This window comes from Ursus americanus, chromosome 10, assembly GCF_024610735.1.
Source record: "Ursus americanus isolate L20-20 chromosome 10, mUrsAme1.1.p, whole genome shotgun sequence".
Taxonomy (NCBI): domain Eukaryota; kingdom Metazoa; phylum Chordata; class Mammalia; order Carnivora; family Ursidae; genus Ursus; species Ursus americanus.
The window spans coordinates 20,144,443-20,158,484 of NC_142136.1; positions in this window are offsets into that span (position 1 = coordinate 20,144,443).

Here is a 14,042-nt window from a genome sequence, read left to right on the forward strand (position 1 = left end):
GATGAGGAAGCTTAACATCAATACTGATAAGTCACACTGATAATATGTACCCTATGACAAGACATGTGACAAGAGGGGCACTTCATCTCTGGGGTATTCTTCCTAAATGCTCATAATCTCAGTCTAATCTTAAGAGGAAAAAACAGCAGACAAACCTCAATTGTGGGACATTCTACAAAATATCTCACCAGTACTCCTCTAACCTGTCAAGAGAGTCAACTGTCAAACTGTCAGAGAGACTGAGAAACTCACAGCCAAGAGTAGCCTAAAGAGACATGACTAGTAAAATGTAATGTGGTGAACTGGATGGGATCCCAGCAGAATAAGCGGGCATTACCCGAAAACTAAGGAAATCTGAAGAGAGTATATACTTAGCTAATAATGCATTAATGTTAGTTCATTAGTTCTGACATATGGACCATACTAATGTAAGACGTTAACAATATGGCTGAGTGTGGGGTATATGGGAAATCCTTATACATCTGTAGTATTTTTGTAGGCTTACAATTATTCTACTTTTTAAGTTTATAAAAACATAGATCACATCCTTTGAATGTTTACTCTGTGTCAGCCCCTTTAAAATTCAATTCTATAAAATGTGGTTAATAAGAGCTACCTAATGAAGTTCTCGTGAGCTAATGTTATTGTAAGTTAATGACCAATGTACATAAAGGGCCTAGTCTAGACCCTGGGATATGGGAGGAACCCAATAAAAAATGAATGGATTTTCACTAATTAAATCACTGAGATGTCACAAGGACATTTACTTGCTAATATTGCTATACCATTTATTGACCATCAAAGAGAAAATAGTTGCCAAAGGATTGCCTAAGATACAATATCAAGGTTGAGAAAGAAAGGACCCAATTTATAGCATTCCCCTGGCAGAATTTTCTGACCCTTAGGAAAATTAAAATATTTTGTTCACTTACCATGATGAGCACTGACTAATATACAGAACTGTTGAATCATCATATTCTACATCTGAAACTAATAGAACACTGTATGTTAACTATACTTGAATTAAAATAAAAAGCTTAATAGGGGCGCGTGGGTGTTTCAGTCGGTTAATTGGTCGACTCTTATTTCAGCTCAGGTCATGATCTCAGTGTCCTGGGATCAACCCCTGAGTCTGCTTGAGGATTCTCAATCTCCCTCTCCCCTTGTCCTTCCCCCAACTCACTCTCTCTCTCCCCCTCTCAAATAAATAAACTTTTTTTTAAAAAGATTTTATTTATTTATTTGACAGAGATAGAGACAGCCAGCGAGAGAGGGAACACAAGCAGGGGGAGTGGGAGAGGAAGAAGCAGGCTCATAGCAGAGGAGCCTGATGCGGGGCTCGATCCCATAATGCCGGGATCACGCCCTGAGCCGAAGGCAGACGCTTAACTGCTGTGCCACCCAGGCACCCCAAAAAAATAAATGTTTTAAAAGAACTTAATAAAATTTAAAATACATACATTAAGTATTTTATTCCAAATTACTAAAACCAAGAAACCAAATAAATCTTGTGTACCTATAGAGATTATTTCAACTGGTGGGACTTCATGTGGTGTTATTGGGAAGAGACCAGGCATTTTCATTTCTGTGGGAACAGTAACTTCCAACTTCCGGATTTTGAACCCCTACTATCAATATTCTTTTAAATCTCTCTTCCTTTAGATAGTGTAGATTTCTGAAGCAAGGAATTTTCTAATCTCATACTTGGGGTATGTAAATTTGACTACTATGAATAAGGAATAAAATATTGGAAGGGATTTGGGAGTTCTATCCTTCAGTAAATCAACTGTCACTTACTTCTAAGTTTTCATTAATATCTCTGTCAACCTCAGCTGCAACTGGTAACTCCTTGAGTTAGACGAACTACCAGAAATTGGAAAAGGAAGTGCAAGTCCAAATGCTGAATTCTCCCTAATGCCCTGCAGCCCTGCCTTCAGCCAGCACTACCATAATAGAACAAAGTTTACATTTTTCTTATAAAGAATTTCAATAAGTCCTCTTGTTTTCAGTGACAAAAGAGACCCCAGATTTAGAGAGATTTGATTACTTCAATTTTTTAGATTTTTCTAGGATTTTTCAATAGCAGTGGCTCTGGTAACTGTTTTCTACTCTCCTGCAGGCATTTGAATTTCAGCTTTCTTTTTTCCTATTAACTCAGGTATGATGACTTATTTATCCACTCCCTGCCTAACAAATCGTTTGACACCTTTCTTCGCCTTCTCTCTCTCATTCTCTTTATGGGTTTATGTCTTTTTCAGTACTTTATTGTCACTTTAGGTGGTTTTGAAAATTAGTGAAAAACTTTGTCTTAAATATTAACCAAAATTGTCTCCATCTTCCTAGCACAGAGACCCAAAATATTCACGGTGTTGAGAACACATGTTGTATTCAAAGGACACTAAGCCACCGAACACACCTACAAATTGGGAAATCCTCAACTGGGAAAAGAAAACATTCGTAATTAAGTATGGCAGAGAAGTTTGCAAAACATACTGCTTTCTTTCTTAATGTACTATATTCTCAGAGGACTTTCAAAGTAAGGGATAGTTCCAAAAGTATCTTCTTCCAAAATTCTAATACTGTGATTTTTCAGAAAGCTGATACATTTAGGTAAGACTGAAACTGAATATTAATTTAAATTTTCACACTAAGTCTTATGTTTGGACTTTTTAAATCCTCCAATTAACATGGTCTGCCATGATGAATTCTTTTTTTTTTTAATGATTTTTTATTATATTATGTTAGTATGATGAATTCTTAATTTATATTATTTTTCTTTTCTGGCATTTGCCACTGTTTAACAGTAGTCATTTTCCTAATTCAATAACCTCCTATTTTGTTCCAGGAATTTTATTTCTACATAAGTTTTTCATCGTACCTTACTACTGGTACATACTATCAGAAACATGACATCGCTGTTGATGTAAAGCTTGATCGTCTAGGTGAGGTAATTTTTAGGACACATTTGACCTTTACGAAAAGTAAGACTGGATGACTGTAGACATTGATAAATCAACTATTTATTTTAAAGAGAAAATGGGGTACCTGGCTGCAAATGCTGAGATACGATGTCACGTTTTCACCGTTTAGTTGAAGAATTATCTTTATTTCAAATACACCATAGCTTTATTTCATAGGTTTATTTTTTCTCCTTCACTTTTATTAAAAAAATGAAATATATAATAAATAATTCTGGCAATACTTCTGAAGGGCTAGATAACTTCCTCCCTTTCCTCCACTAATTAGCAGGTACAGCCTTCTCCTACAACTTAATGTATTATCCTGAATTCAGTGTTTTGAGCAGTTTCTATTTTATGTAGCAAGAGTCCATTTTCTCCTGGACTCACCAAACAGAATTCCTGGGAAATCACCACCGTTTATAAAACCCAGGTACAAAGTCATTGCTGCGATTCTGTAAGCCTTCTCCACTGTGCACCTTCCCTTCTCTCCGTTCCAGGCCCTTCCTGAATGACAATCACCCTCTTTTCTAACACTGGTCTCTGATGCTCTCAGCTCTTGGTTACTGACTTCACCTTCCACATTCTGATAATCTACCCCTTCAGGCAAAGTTGCAGCGTCAGAGTTACAAATTCTGATGGGATGGTTAGGCAACGTTTCCCTTTATGGAATAGTCTTCATCCCTACAGAGTGCAGTCTTTACAGAGAGTGATGGGGTGGAGTGATTTCCAAGACCAGTTCTGCACAATGCGGAACTACTTCCTCTGATGCTCAAACCTGGCCCCACTTTCACCCAGAGCTGTTCTTAGGACCACAGACTTGTCAGTACATGTCTGCACTCCAGTTGCTGATAGATTTCCATTTCTTTTTACATAGGTTTCTTAGATCTCATACACGTCTCTTGAAATGAAGTGGCGCCGTACCCATTTCCGATGTTCCTTAACATTGTTCAGCAGTTAAGAAATTTCTTCAGCCTTTCTGAACATGTAGGAACCTTGTCTACTGGGAATATTCAGAAAACCTCTAGGGGGCAGTGTTGCCTAACATCACTCAACGGGAACCTTACCTCAGTTCTGACCCAAGCAGGACGCTTTTCTATAGAGTAACTGTCTTATGAATAGGCTATATTTAGTTGGTTCAAAAATGTTTAAATGTCAATGACTTCAAATACTGAATTAAGATTCTCTGATTACAGCATATATTACTCTTCTATCTGAAACTACATAAGCATTAATTCAGAGAAATGTGAATACAAATTCCTCATTATTTAATTCTTATAATTTCTCAGTTTCCAATGCATAGCTACTAACTTATAACTGATTTTGGTTTAGGGTATATGATCTTAGATGATAATATTTTTCTACAATGTCTTATTTTTTCAAATTGTTTACTTTTTTCTTATTTTATAAAACTATTTTATATTTTATTGTATAAAATATTTTTGAAACAAAAACTCTGATGTAAAAAATTTTTAAACTTTTTAATAAAGTCTCTGGTACAAAATGTATACATTCTGGCAACCCCACCCAAAAAAAAAAAAAAAAAACCCAAAAAACAGGTATTTGAATGTGCTTAATGAATAAAATATTTCCTTTTGGTAACTGGACAAAACTAATAGCTTATATTTCCAATAGTGCAAACATCTATTTTATACAAAATGTATAATGAATTCACACAATTGTGCTATTAATTAATTCTGATTTTTAAGTCTAATTTTTAAAGAAAACTGTGTACTTTCTGGGGAGGCACTTTTAAAATATAATGAAAATAAATTAAAATATATAATTTTATGCATGACAAAGATCCAGGGACAGAAATATATTGTCTCTGACCTTCTTATGTCAGATAGGATTATACTTAGGCTACCTGTATCATTCTAGGCTGAGTTTCTTTATTTTACAGTTATCTATGCTAGAGACAAACAAAACAAAAGAAAACACATCCACTCATTCCTCCCTAGTGCTGTTCCTGAAAACATTTCGATAGTATTGCTGCAAGCCACTGTCTTTCACAGAGCTGCTTCTGAGGAACCCCGACGTGAGACAGTGGATGTCACCTGGGGCATCTAAGTACGAATTAAATTAAGGGTAGGAACAAGCACTAAACCAAGGTCGTTCCTGAATACTAAATGTAATATTAAATATTAAGTATCATATTTCCTGTGAAGCTTCGTTGATGATGGGAACTCTTGAATTTTATCATATTTCAGATTGTATTGATAGTAACTAAAAAGCAGTAGATCCATAATAAACATAGATTAATATAGTTTTGCCTTTAGTTATATTTCAAATCATATTAATATAAATAATAAAAAGATCAAAAGAAATATACTCAAAAGTAAAACAAATATGCATTCATTTTGAACATGTATTTTCAATGGGTCTTCTTTAATAATGAACACAATTTAAATACTGCCATTTCAGTTATCCACATCTGTCAATTTAACAAAAACTAAGGCCTTCTTCTTCTTTATTTATATTTTTACCATTCATTCCTGTTAAGAATGGTTAGGATGTGTCCTCCCCTGAGCTACGGTAATATTTCCCTAGATAAAGTTTGGAAGATGTTTTATGATTGATTGTTTATACAACTTTCTAACTAATAGCAAAGGGAAAACCTCTGCAGACACTCTTTGATTTGAAAGTTATGAGATTCTTGGTGACATGGGGGCTTCATGTTCTATGTAAATTAAGAGATTATATAACAAATGAGTTTGATTGATAGAGTCTGATATTTCCAAAGCTTGGCTGGTAATCAGAATTATTTGAAGAATTTTCTAAAACCCACTCCTAAGCCTGCTCAGAGAGATTCTTTTTTGGTACTGGAATTCAGTTAGTATTGATTTAAGAATCCATTTTCTTCAAAATCTCCGTCATGATTCAAATGTTTAACCATGGTTGGCACTGGCTAATTGTAAATATGAGATCCCATGATGCTGACAGGGAGTCACGATCAATCAAAAATTCTCCAAGTTTTTAAGAAACACTTTCTTCAGGTTCTTAGGAAATTTGGGCCCCTATTCACAATGAGAAAATCCTATAGTCTGGTTTAGATTAAGCTATTTGACAAGTGAAAATAAGAATATAATGACATCATTTTAAAAGTCAAATATATTTGTAAGCATAGATAAAGTTATGTTATGTGGGAAAATAGAAATATATGCATGATTATCTCTGAATTTATTTAATTAGTCTCATATTTCACAGTATTGAAACAGCCATCTGTTTATTTGATGCAGAAAGGAAGAGAATGTTTATTCTAGCAACTTACATACGATCATAATAAAAAGACAGAGCAGGAAAGACTTAGTAAATATCTACAAATGAAATTATGTAGATTCAAACTGTGAACGGGATAAAATGAAGACATGGGGGATAAAAGTAAGAGGTTCAATTAGAAGGAAACATCAGTTGACATGAATCTGTGTTGACGCTGGTTAAAGAACTGACAGGATAGGACAAGATGATGGTGGTTCATAGAATGACATGTTCTCATGCTGTAGTCCCTGCCGTGTTGGAGCTCTTAGCTGCCAGACCAAACCACTGTCGCCCTAGGCACCAGAACTGTGGGCTGCCAATGACTCATAGCTAAATCTCTTTCTGGATATTGCTTCCATCTCTACTCAGCGGCCCGCAGGTTCAAAGGCCAGCCCCTCCTGTTTACATCCATGATAACTCTGTCTTGTAAGACCTTCCCAGAGCTCTCGCTCACATTCATGCACATCGTGCAAACATAGGCACTGAGTATGTGTGCATAGGAAACTCACAGAAAACAGAGATAGGGCACCTCTCTGGAACAAAGAGAAAGTTTGCCTACCATCTTGGAAGACAGAGGTAGTATCTCCTTCAGTAGCAGCTACAGGCATGTATACTGAGGTTATAAAAGATCAGGCTTCCTTAAGTTCAGGGTTTCCCTTTTGTACCACAACCCACTGTGTATGCAGCCATGCACCTTTATGCACTGTAGTGCCTCTGTGGGTTTGGTGGCCAGGGGAACTGACACAAACATGCCGATGCTCATTGCTTCTCCCTGTGAATAAGAGAGTCCCTTTTCTCTGGCCCAGAAACCTCGTGCCTTCTGTCAGCATCCATAAAACTGTGGGAATGTAACTTGTAAGCTAGCAAATAGGGTAAAATCTTAAGACTCTTCAACATCCTGAAATGGCCATCCAGCTCCAGATCTTCTCTGGGCTAAACTGATGCAGAAAGGGCTAAACTGATGTGTCTGTTGCAATCTGAATCCAGATGAATTTTTTCTTCTGCCCAATCCTGATTCCCTCATTTCCTTGTAGTGATATTTTTGAAAGTGCTCTTCTATAAAATTCCTACAAGCAATTGTCTGCCTCATGGTCTGTTTCTGAGGAAATCTGACATGAGACAGTGGAGGCTATGAGTTATACAATGAAGCAGGTCCTACCATAGTATTTGGGGACTAGATGTCTCTTGCTGGTGGGATGCAAAGTAGGGCCTCATCGCTAACAGCCTGTGGCATTCTGTAGTAATGACACTGTTAAAAGTTTTATTGTCGTAAACTGGAATATAATAATGCACTGGTGAGCACTTTATCAGTCAGGATTTAATCCAAGAAGAACAACGAGAAGTTATATGTAAGAAACGTGCTATGGGGATTTGATATTACATAACTGTTTCCGAAAGCTGTTGTGTTTATATTGTACGTGGAGCTTGATGTCCACAGGGCGGCACTTAGGAAGAAGACAGATGTGAGCTGAAACGGCAGAGAACAAACTAGCAGACTAGAACTCATGCCAGTTACCTTTACCTCGACTCTTGGTGAAGTGGGTTTTCTACGGAAGAAGCTGGCATCATTTGTCATAGAACTAAACACATATCTTCCCAGGAGTCAGAGGAGCTGAAGGAGGATCTAGGGTGGGGGGGGAGCATTTACAGGCATGACCGTCCCGTGCCAATAAGGTAAGTCAACAGGTAAGTGGTATGTGTGAGTTACGAAAGCATCTTCAATGAGTTTCTCAAAGTAAAACAACAAACAGGACTTCTGTTTCATTTTCTGCCCTTCCAATCTCACACAAAAAGATCTCTTGTGGTCCATTCCAATTAGAAACATACAGGAAAAGGAGTTAAGATTGGGGCGCCTGGGTGGCACAGCGGTTAAGCGTCTGCCTTCGGCTCAGGGCATGATCCCGGCGTTATGGGATCGAGCCCCACGTCAGGCTCTTCCGCTTTGAGCCTGCTTCTTCCTCTCCCACTCCCCCTGCTTGTGTTCCCTCTCTCGCTGGCTGTCTCTATCTCTGTCGAATAAATAAATAAAATCTTAAAAAAAAAAAAAAGAAAAGGAGTTAAGAGAAAAAGTTCAGCTCTGACCAAATTGATACAATTTAAAGCCACAACAAGTGAAATATCCAATGCATATGGAAGGTTTGAGCAAGTACTATTTATAAACACAAGAAGATTTGGTGGCTACTGCTGAGTGTTGCTAAGTATTATTGATGCACTAGAGAAGACAGTATATGGCTGAACCTGATTAATTACCAGAATAAAGCCAACTAAGAGAGTCAGACAGTCTCGGCTGACACATTTAATGGAATTTTCATCTCAATTAGCCAGAAGGCAATGCAAATAAACTCAGTTTAAGAGCTAGGAATTCAGCGGGTAGGAGAATGTAAGTGTAGGTTGAATTTGTAGTAGATCATGGTCCTGGTTGGGGAGAAATAGGACCTTGAGACTTGGAATGGAACCCAAGATTGTACCATATTCTCTGGGTAGAAATGACCCCCGTGTCCCTAACTTATGAAATTTCTCCCTTGACTGCCAATACATGCCCTCCTCAGGATCATCTCTAACCTCCTCATTGCCTGGCTGCTGGATCAATAACCAACGTCAAATGACGATATAATATGGGCAGAGATACGCTGGGCCTGCTGAGGGAGAAAACAGGTGATATATGTTGATCGTACTACAGGATGTAGCCAGTAGGAGTCAGGAGAGTGTCAGGATCCTGAGGGTCCAAACAAATCCAGTGAAATGGGTAATTATGTTGGAAGGTAGAGTTTTTTGAAATGAGACCACTGCCCCATGATATATGAAGTAAAACCCGGCAAAGACTAATGTGCTATTTCTATTTGGCTCCTGGAAGCATTGAAAAATAATGGCCCTCACTAAGTGAAATAAAAATGCTTGACCTGTCGTCTGTGACTGGCATGGCAGGTGGTGAAAGGAGAAACCAACAGGTTTAGGGAAATAGGCATGGTACATTGAAAATGCCATATCCGGCCTGAATACACAGCATGCTATATTCAGGAGAAGGACTTACAGAACACTCTCTTCACTAAATGAAAAGAAACACACTGGCAGGAGGGGCATAAGCATTGTTGAGAGTCTCAGAGGTGGCTGTTGTCTGCAGGCTACGGCAGGGGAAAGAAGACCCTTTCATAACTAGGGTATACTAGAGCCATGGTGAAAATAGAATGTCAACTTTGTGGAGGTCAGGAGATAGGGCTTAACCATCAGAAGCAAAGTAAGTTCAAAACCAGAAATGAGCAGCAAGGTCAGAGCGACAGTCAGTGAGGAGCTAGGAAGGCTGTTCCGAAAAACTCTGAAGATGGTTATTAGAATATATAAAACTTAAAATAGACAGCCACCAAGAGAATTTCTCAAGTTAAGCAACCTAAAGAGATTAAGGAAAGATGGTCAGCCATGTCAAGCCTTGACCCTTCTCCTAATTTCTTGACCTTAGCCAGTTTTCAGACCCAGAACTCATGGACCAAAGGAGAAGCCAGATCCCTATGTGAGTCTCTGTAACAACCGTGATAACATATGGCTGTGATTTCCCAAGTCCCAAGGGACTTAGAGCCATTTATTCAGATAATTGAATACTGTGGTATGAAAGCACTGTTGAAAACAGAGTCCACCTCTGTGTTTATACCTCAGGGATTCACAGTATCATCCCATTATGTTCCCCATTCCATTTGGGGACAAATGGGGCAAGCACTAAGAAGTAGAGTGCTGAACAAGGTCCTTCTCATGGTCATTTCCCCATTTCCAATTGTGTAAATAGAATCGTCACACTTGACCATTAACAGAAGCCCTATACGGAAAATCTCTGAAATCTGAAACAACATCACATTAGAGGAGAATGGCAGAGTTAAGTGACCGCTTAAAGATCAGAGCATGCTAGGTGATGGTTCCTATGATATCACACTTGATTCATCATTCTGACCCTTGAAAAAAATAAATTTTGTCAGATGATATATGATAATACATATTCAACCATGTAGGACCCTCAATTTCAATTCTGTGAAAGTTTTTTTTCCAAAGCAGATGAACACAGCTTCATGAACATAGTATGTGGCATAATTTTTGGCTATAAGTAAATAATAATTATATCTATTCCAGATACCAAATGTTTGCATTTGTATTAATGTAAATATATGTAAATATTAGATATAGAATTTATATAGATATAAATATACACATTATATAACATATATACACTATATTATATAAAGATAAAATTAAAAATAGACAAATTTGAAAACAGATACCTTATAGATAAAATAAATATATAAAATACAGGTAAGTTAATATGAATATAGATTTGAAATATAAAATCTAAATGGATATAAAATAGAGAAAAGCTTGAAATTAACTTAATGTAGTAAATAAATGCAGATATTAAAAATAATGTTATGTGTAAATTTCTTTTTATCTTTATTTTTGGGAGATTACTTGGATGTTTTGGTTGGTTTCTTTCATCAATTCTACATGCATTTTTAATATTAATGTTCTAATACACAGTGTGTTCACTTTTTACTTCCTTTCATCAGGGAATTTCAATTAAACTTATATTACATAAATTACAAATTATCTCTCTATATTTTTGTTTCTGTTCCATATTTCTCATCTCTTTGAATATCTATGTTATATGGTATAAACATTTCTTCAAATATATTTCCCAGGGTTTTTTTGTTTGTTTGTTTGTTTTGGTTTTTGTTTGTCTTATTTTTTTGAAGATTATTTATTTATATGAGAGAGAGAGAGAGAGACAGAGCAAGCATGAGCAGGAGGAGGGAGAGGGAAAGAATCTCAAGTAGACTCCCTGCTGAGCACTGAGCCCAAACGGGGGCTCTGTCCCGGGAGCCTGAGATCAAGACCCGAGCCAAAATCCAGTGGGACACCCATCCAAGTGAGCCAGCCAGGTGCCCTTATATCCCAGCTTTTTAATTCTCTTATCAGCTACAGTTAATACTGTCCTGAAGCTTGTGTTTGATTTCCAATTTCATTATACAATATTTTATTTCTAAAAGTTCTAATAGTTCATTTTCTGTGCCTGGTATTCAATATAGTTTCTGTTTCTCCTCGTGTATTTTAAAATATGCAATTCTAATTAAAAAAAAATCTTAGCTATTTTTATTTTATATCTTCAAATCCCAGTATCCACAGTCTGCAGAACTCATTGTACTGGTTTTTATTATGGCAGCTTCTTTCCCGGTGTGCTTAATAACTTTCTACTGTGCGTAATTCATTTTAATTGGAATTTATCTGTGATATTAATCTGAATCTGACATTATGTAAGGGCCTCCATAAAGAACTGATAATTATATACACTGATTAACTAATGCCTCTCTCAAGAATAAATATAACCTCATTTTTTATTGATAATTTTGGACTACTGAAAGCTAAATGAAGACTACATTATGCTTAAATATTTCAGGGATGGGTTTTCGTTTTTTTTCCCCTAATTTCTTATCAAGCCTAAGATAATTTCCCTTAAAGACCCAAGAGTATTGGCGTCTTATTTTATGTTTACTTTTAATCTACGAATAGTTTTACAAAGCTAATTATCTTATTAAATTCACACATGGCTGGATTTGGGATTTTATTTTCTGAATCTTAAACTCTCTTCTGTGTTTTTCTGTAGGTTGACCCCAAAATTGAATACTCTTTTAAAAAAAAAAAGATTTTATTTATCTATTGAGAAAGAGAGAGTGCAGAGGCAGAGGGAGAGAGAGAATCCCAAGCAGGCTCCACACTGGGCCTGACTGATGCAGGGCTCAATCCCAAGACTCTGAGATCATGATCTGAGCTGAAATCAAGAGCAGGACACTTAACCAACTGAGCCAACCAGGTGCCCTGAAAAACTGAATACTCTTAATACTTCTGCTGTCATTTTTATGTCACTACTTACCTGCAGTACAAGACGGCAGTATTAGTTAGAAGCTTGCAGATTTAGATTGTTTAGCTTATAAAGTAAAAGTTTACATTTTAAGGACTGGCCCCTGAATACAGAGCACATGCTTTGTCTTATCACTTGATTAATCATACAGCACGTGTTTTCCTTTCCTGATAGTTTCAATAAACTCATTAAATGATATACATTTTTTCACTGGCAGGTTAGACCCTTAGAAAAGGAAAAGCAATCATGTATCACTTTACGCCCTTGTTCCTCTAAGGAAATTGTTCTAGAAAAAATTTCAAATCAGTTTTCTTTTCAGAAATCGTATTGTTTCCTTTAATATTTTGTTTTAATTTGATTTTGTATTTCAAATTTGTTCTTAAAGAATAAATTTTGTGTAGGGTGTGTGCGTTTAAAAATTTTTAACACCTGCGTTTTTCCCTAATAGAGAAAATGTATGCTTACTTTCCCAAAGCAATATAGTTTTTTCCCTCCTATTCATACTACTAAAAAAAAATGAACCTTTCTTTGTGAAAATATTTTTAAAGTGCTGCAGATTCCTTTTATAATACAGACCAATTGCTGTGGTTTCCTAATCTTCGCTCTGTGTGAACTAATGTGTTTATTCTTTCAGAAATTCACCAAAATTGATGAATGTTAATATCTCCCCTTCCATCACTCCCACAACACACAAACATACACTCATTCCCTGTCTTGTCATAGATTTTGTATACATTTACTGTTATTCCAGAGATTCGGGAAAGTACACATGTGTCCTCAGTCAACATCCTTGGAACAATAAAGCATATTTATTATTTAAAATAAACTTTCTTAAGTCATCAATACTGAACATGTCTTATTTCTTGAGTAAGTTTACCTTTCCCTGCTTTCATTTCTTTTTTTCCTTATTAGATGAATGGTGCCAAATGGTGCTAAGAATCTTACAACATGCCGAATATTCAAAAATAAGGTAAATCTATTAGGAATTGATGAAAAGAGTGATGTGATATGATCAATAGTATCATTGTGTAGCAGTACGACTTATTTCCAAAAGAAAATGAGGTTGTTTATATATATATACACACACACACGTAAATATACACACACACATATATATGTAAACATGTAATATATACATTTAAATATAATGCAACATATATGTTTATATATGATTATATCTATATCTATATATATCTTTATATATCTATATATATCTATATATACACACATAATTACCAAAGACTCCTGATAACTCTGACACGTATAATATCTGTGTGCATATTCATCTGTCATTTGAGGTCATAATTATAGTAAAATTTTATTTTCACATTTTCCAACAGCCTTGAAATTGACTTCAGATTTAACAGTTTTGATGAAAATTATAAAACAAGGACTAACTCTATAAATATAATTACCATGATTTATAATGTCAAACTAAATATTAATCACAATCCAACTAAATTTTAGTCACAAATTAATTCACAGTATTATATATTTCAGCCACAAAATTATGTGTCACGATGACATCTCCAACTTCTTGTACACATAATAACACCTCTAGGCAAGAGTAGACACTTAATCCAGACAATACCGTGAACCCTTCCAGGAAAAAAACTACTAGGAAATGAGATTTGTTGTTTCACTAAAGAATTCTTATAAATAGGGTCATTTAGAGTCATTGCAATTACAGTGATGGTGACAACTGAGGATTTTTTTATGTACAAAATCCTTAGTACACAAGAAAATATTTTGCAAATGGTTTAAGTACTGACGTGTTTTTAAATTGAAGTAATTTTCATGTATTGTGAATATATGATATATTATCATCTTTAAATACTTAGTATGTAACATTATTCTTCTTATTTTGCACCTTTCAATTTCAAAAAATATGAAACATAATTCAGAAAAGGGACAATTACAGCAATATCATATTA